This window comes from Balaenoptera ricei, chromosome 6 (assembly GCF_028023285.1).
Source record: "Balaenoptera ricei isolate mBalRic1 chromosome 6, mBalRic1.hap2, whole genome shotgun sequence".
Lineage (NCBI taxonomy): Eukaryota > Metazoa > Chordata > Mammalia > Artiodactyla > Balaenopteridae > Balaenoptera > Balaenoptera ricei.
In genome coordinates, this window is record NC_082644.1 from 52,669,977 (window position 1) to 52,675,976 (window position 6,000).

A 6,000-nucleotide genomic window follows, 5' to 3' on the forward strand; every position below is an offset into this window, starting at 1 on the left:
CAGTAAAAATACAAAGAGATGGAAGTTCCCCTTTCATTCATGGTGAAACAGGTGCTGACTTGCCCTGTAGTTAGGACTGCTTAGTTTAGGATCCTGATGTCATTTTGTATTTGAGGTAAAGGTTTTCTGTTTACATTTGTGGCCTCTTACAACCACTTGAAAGATATGGCCACCTCACTCACTTGGGCTCCTCTTCCATAAAGATGAACCTTCGTATGTCCCCAAGACCACAATTAGAAGTTTGATTGCAAATCACTACCCCTGAATTTTCAGCCTTACAAATTATTTTATCTGTCCATGTCTAGGAAGGAAGGAAGGAAGGAAGGAAGGAAAGAAGGAAGGAAGGAAGAAAGAAAGGAAGGAAAGAAAATAAAGTTATTAAAAATTTTTTTAATTATTAAAAATAAAAAAAGTAAAAAGAAAAGAAAGAAAGAAGAGAGCAACCAAAGCAAAAAACAAATCCACCAATGATAAGAAGCGCTAAAAACTATACTAAGAAGAAAAAAAAAAAAAAACGGACAGATAGAACACTAGGACAAATGGTAAAAGAAAAGCTACACAGACAAAATCACACAAAGTCCACTGCCTCGATTTTGGAATGATTTGTTGTCTATTCAGGTATTCCACAGATGCAGGGTACATCAAGTTGATTGTGGAGATTTAATCTGCTGCTCCTGAGAGAAATTTCCCTTTCTCTTCTTTGTTCGCACAGCTCCCGGGGTTCAGCTTTGGATTTCGCCCTGCCTCTGCGTGTAGGTCACCTGAGGGCGTCTGTTCTTTACCCAGACAGGACGGGGTTAAAGGAGCAGCTGCTTCGGGGGCTCTGGCTCACTCAGGCCTGGGGGAGGGAGGGGTACAGAGAAGGCGGGGCGAGCCTGTGGCGGCAGAGGCCGGCGTGACGTTGCAGCAGCCTGAGGCGCGCCGTGTGTTCTCCCGGGGAAGTTGTCCCTGGATCACAGGACGCTGGCAGTGGCGGGCTGCACAGGTTCCTGGGAGGGGAGGTGTGGAGAGTGACCTGTGCTCGCACACAGGTTTCTTGGTGGCGGCAGCAGCAGCCTTAGCGTTTCCTGCCCGTCTCTGGGGTCCGCGCTGATAGCCGTGGCTCGCGCCCATCTCTGGAGCTCATTTAGGCGGTGCTCTGAATCCCCTCTCCTCGGGCGCCCCAAAACAATGGTCTCTTGCCTCTTAGGCAGGTCCAGACTTTTTCCCGGACTCCCTCCCGGTTAGCTGTGGCGCACTAGCCCCTTTAGGCTGTGTTCACGCCGCCAACCCCAGTCCTCTCCCTGGGATCCGAGCGAAGCCCGAGCCTCAGCTTCCAGCCCCCGCCGCCCCGGCGGGTGAGCAGACAAGCCTCTCGGGCTGGTGAGTGCTGGTCGGCACCAATCCTCTGTGCGGGAATCTCTCCGCTTTGCCCTCCGCACCCCTGTGGCTGCGCTCTCCTCCGTGGCTGCGAAGCTTCCCCCCTCTGCCACCCCCTGTGTCCGCCAGTCAAGGGGCTTCCTAGTGTGTGGAAACTTTTCCTCCTTCACAGCTCCCTCCCACTGGTGCAGGTCCCGTCCCTATTGTTTTGTCTCTGTTTTTTCTTTTTTCTTTTGCCCTACCCAGGTACGTGGGGGAGTTTCTTGCCTTTTGGGAAGTCTGAGGTCTTCTGCCAGCGTTCTGTAGGAATAGGTGTTCTGTAGGAGTTGTTCCACATGTAGATATATTTCTGATGTATTTGTGGGGAGGAAGGTGATCTCCACGTCTTACTCCTCCACCATCTTGAAGGTCTCCCCCAATTTAGTATTTTTATAACTTTCTTCAAAGGGTAATCTTCCAACTGCTTCATTTGACAGAGAAAATAGTTATCTTAAATGATCTTTATGATAACCTCACAATGCAGAAGGAAGCTGATAGTAGGGCTATCAACTGATAAAAGAAGATTGTGACCATGATGACAAAATTGGCAATTTCTGTTCTCAATAAGTCCTAAACTTAATCTGGACAGGAACACACCTTCCACCCTAGCCATCATCCCAATCCTGAGCATGCCTTCCGTCTATTCTGGACATTACACGGGATTTCATAGGAGAAGGAGAACAAAGGAAAGCATTGGGATAAAGATGATGGCAGATAAGGAGAAGTGAGGGAAAGGGAGAAAGGTGGGGCAGGACTTCCTGAGATGCACTCCTACCAGACCCGACGCACTGACAGGTACAGAAAGTCCTCCACCTTCTTAGACTTCCTGTTCTCCACCTAAGCCCAGCAATGATAAATAATAAATCACTGATGTGTATTCATTCAGTGTTGTCCTCAAGTCTATGTGAGGCTTGGGGCCCATTCTCAATATCAGTTTATTCAGGGAAATTTGGACACAGACACACAGAGAAGCAGGCCATGTGTAGGTGGACGCAGAGAGTGGAGCGATGTACCTACAAGGCAAGGATTGCCAGGAGCCACCAGAAGTTAGGAGGAGGTAAGGAAGGAGCCTTCTCTACAGTCTTCAGATAGAACATGGTCCTGCCAACACTTCGATTCTGGATTTCTAGCCCCCAGAACTGTGAGACAAAACATTTCTGTTGTTTTAAGTCACCTAGTTTGTGGTACTTTGTTACGGTCCTAGGAAAGGAATACAGTCACCTTGGTTCTCACGGCTCAGTGACCACACACTGACTCAGATCATCTCATGGCCAGTGGTGGCCTCCCTTCAATTGTGAACTTCTCCCACAGTCTGTGGTCTCCCCTATTCCCACAATCAGTTTTCACTTTGTTCATCTCTCTCACTACGCTAAGAGAGCCAATGCATCTTCCTGACCCTGTTGAGTAAAGAGAGAAAGAGCTTCTCAGAAAAGTCACTCCTCAGAAATGGTACCCCTGGGAGTAGCCATTTGGTTTTTGTGATCTCTTAGCGCTTCCACCTTTCAAAAGTTCTGTTGCTAAATGAAGAGTTCACATCTCTCCTGTGTATACATCAAAAGCTGTATGTGTCCTCAGAAACATCTCTTGGCACTTTTTTTTTTTTAACCATTCAGTCTGCTCATTCATTAATCTTCAAGTGATCACACCCATTAATTTATTCCACAGATTTACACTTTACATGTGGAGAATCCTCCAGGTGCTAAGAGGCCCTAGTGAGGTGTGCATGGACCAAGGACAGGACCCCTAACTTGTAGAGTTTAGCCCACCTTTCATCTCCAGCATTATAGACTCAGGCACATCGTCTCCCTCCACTTCCTTCCTCAGCTGCAGCCTCTTCTTCCAGGGACGACCACCACCACTTTCCGAGAGAAAGTCTTGAACAGCAATAGCTTCCGCCATTGGCCAGAGTTGTACACGTTACACTGATCAAGAATGAAGTTCCTCTTTGTCCGGGAAGCAATCTGGACCAGCTTACTAAGGCACTGGGAGGCTTGCTGAACTAAAAGGTCTCGGCTTTTGGGGTCCATCTGTGGCTCCTCGAGCCCCTTCATCCTCATTTGATTGAGCACAGTCTCAGCTCCCAGGACACTGTATCTTTTCTCAGGGTTTTCTTTTGCGTATTTCAGTGCCCACTGGGTCTTTCCAGATGCAGGCAATCCCACCATCAGAATCACCTCACACTCGTCTATGGTCTTGGGAGGGACCGCAGTGCGCACACGCTCCTGCACAGGCACGGCATGGATGAACACAAACTCTTCTGGCGGTGGGAAGAAGGGCTCCTCCTTCTGACCAAAATTTAATTCTACAACACAATTTTTGCAGAGGACATGGGGTAGGAGGGGCCGGTCAGCCAGGGATTCCTTGTTGATACGGAATGCCATACCAAGGTCTTCTCCATTCTTGGAAAAGGAAAGTTCTACTTCTTCAGCCTCAAAATTAGCAAAGCAGCCAATGACATAATTCTCCCCAAAAGTCTGGCCAAATTCCTCAAACTGCCCATTCTCTGCCTTGAGTCCTCGTCCATTGAAACCGTAAGAGAATCCATCCTCACCAAGCTGTGGATGGGAAAAATCAACAGACCATCCAACTCGAAGGAGAGAAACCTCTGTGCAGCCTTCTTTCATTGGGAGATTCTGGGTTACCTTGGCCTCAAAACAGACTTTCCCCTTTGTCACTCCATAAGACTTCTTGCCCCAGACCAAAGCGTGGGGAACTTCTCTGAGAAAAGCGGCTGCCCTCCATAGCGGTCTTTGCTCACCTGAAAATGGAGATCCGAGGTATACGTGTCCGGGTTCACAAGAGTCTGATCCTCTTCCTCATCTTTTGCCTCTTCATCACACAGAAGTGAAATCTAGACTTGAACCCGGGTCTTCTGACTGAAAATTCCTTGCTCCCTGAAACTGTTTCTTTCTGTTTCTGAGCATAGTTAAAACAACAACAACAACAACAACAAAAACCCCAGCCATTTAAAAACACCTTGAGGGAGTTTGGGATTAGCAGATGCAAACTATTACACGTAACATGGATAAACAACAAGGTTCTATTGTATAGCACAGGGAACTATATTCAATATATTGGGCTAAACCATAATGGAAAAGAATATAAAAAAGAATGTGTATATCTGAGTCACTGCTGTACAGCAGAAGTTAATACAACATTGTAAATCAACTATATTTCAATAAAAAAAAATTTTTTTAAATACCTTGAGGTTTAGAAACACCTTCAGGATGGAGAATGTGTCTTTTTGTCTTTAAATTCATCCAGTCTCCCAAACAGCCAATAAGAGCTCACATAGCACAAAGTCAAGCACAATATATTTTGATAAACAAACACTAATTCTGTGGAAAGTATACACAAGCAGCAAAATGAAAGTATCAAACCAATGCATGAATAAAGAAGTACGAACATTGACATCACTTACAGCTGATGGCTTTTCTAGGGACAGCATTTATAGAAAATATGTATTTGAGATACAGAATAAATTGTGAGTTTATAGAATATCAGAACCAGATCATGGAGATCTCTATGATCTTCTTATCTAATCCCCCTCAACTAACAGAATAGCCAACATTGAGAAGGCAATATGGAATAAAATAATCTGAGAAGAAAGACCTTTGTTTTTCTGAAATTCATTTTTCAAGGAAGGAATCTTTCTGGTCAGTTTTCTTTTGGGATCAGCATTTCCTACCATTATTAAGCTACATAAATGCACAATATGACCTATGCTCATCTATTTAAGCATCCAGTAAAATTCAATAATTTTTAGATGAATTAATAAGTGTTTAGATTGTTTATTTTGACTTTATCTCTTTTGTTTTGTAATTTCTTTATTCAAAAAATGATGACAAAAGATGTTGCCGTTTTGTTTCTTGACTCTGTGTACATATGATACAGTCAAAAAGTCTGAAATTTTTAAAGCCTAATTCATTTTTAAAATCTCTTACCTTAGACTATCAAAAAGCAACCCTGCCTTTAAAGTGATTTGGATATAATGGAAACAAAAATAATTTTATCTAAAGAGATCAATATAAAAATGATCTTGAAAGTATTTATATTTGTGACCCAAATAATGTTTCCATCATTATAAAACTAAATCTGATCTCAAAAATTACCATATTAAGTTGTTTTTCTGTGGGTGACTCCTCTAAGTAGTTTGTAAAATGAATTACTCTAAGAAAAGCAGTTTTCAGTAATCATAGACAATGGCATGGAACAAGAATAAATAGAAATGAAAATTGTATGTGAATTTAAATAAAACCTTAACTGTATATAACAGGAATAACAGTTTGGAATTATACTAATGTGACTTTCTCTTTTGCATTTCTTTGTATGTCACTTTCCTCCTAGCCTGCTAGAGGCATCCTTTTGCCTTAGGAGATTTGGGCTGGTTGTAGGAAGGCTGCAAAGGGATGGATTGAGTTCCCTCTCAGCCTTGATATGGTGGGTCTCTTTAATTTTGGCCATTCTCATAGGTGTGTAATGATATCTCATTGTGGTTTTAATTTGCATTAAATGTATACATATATCCCCATATCTCCTCCCTTTAAAAAAAAAAAAAAGACAGTTCCCACCCACCTCATATGGTTGCTCTGAGGATTAAGT

At 43.6% G+C, this 6,000-nt stretch overlaps 1 pseudogene; it reads right to left on the reverse strand.

The window, feature by feature from the left end:
* Positions 1-3,141: 3,141 nt before the first annotated feature.
* On the reverse strand, positions 3,142-4,846 carry LOC132368065 (heterogeneous nuclear ribonucleoprotein U-like protein 2; annotated as a pseudogene).
* Positions 4,847-6,000: the final 1,154 nt, after the last annotated feature.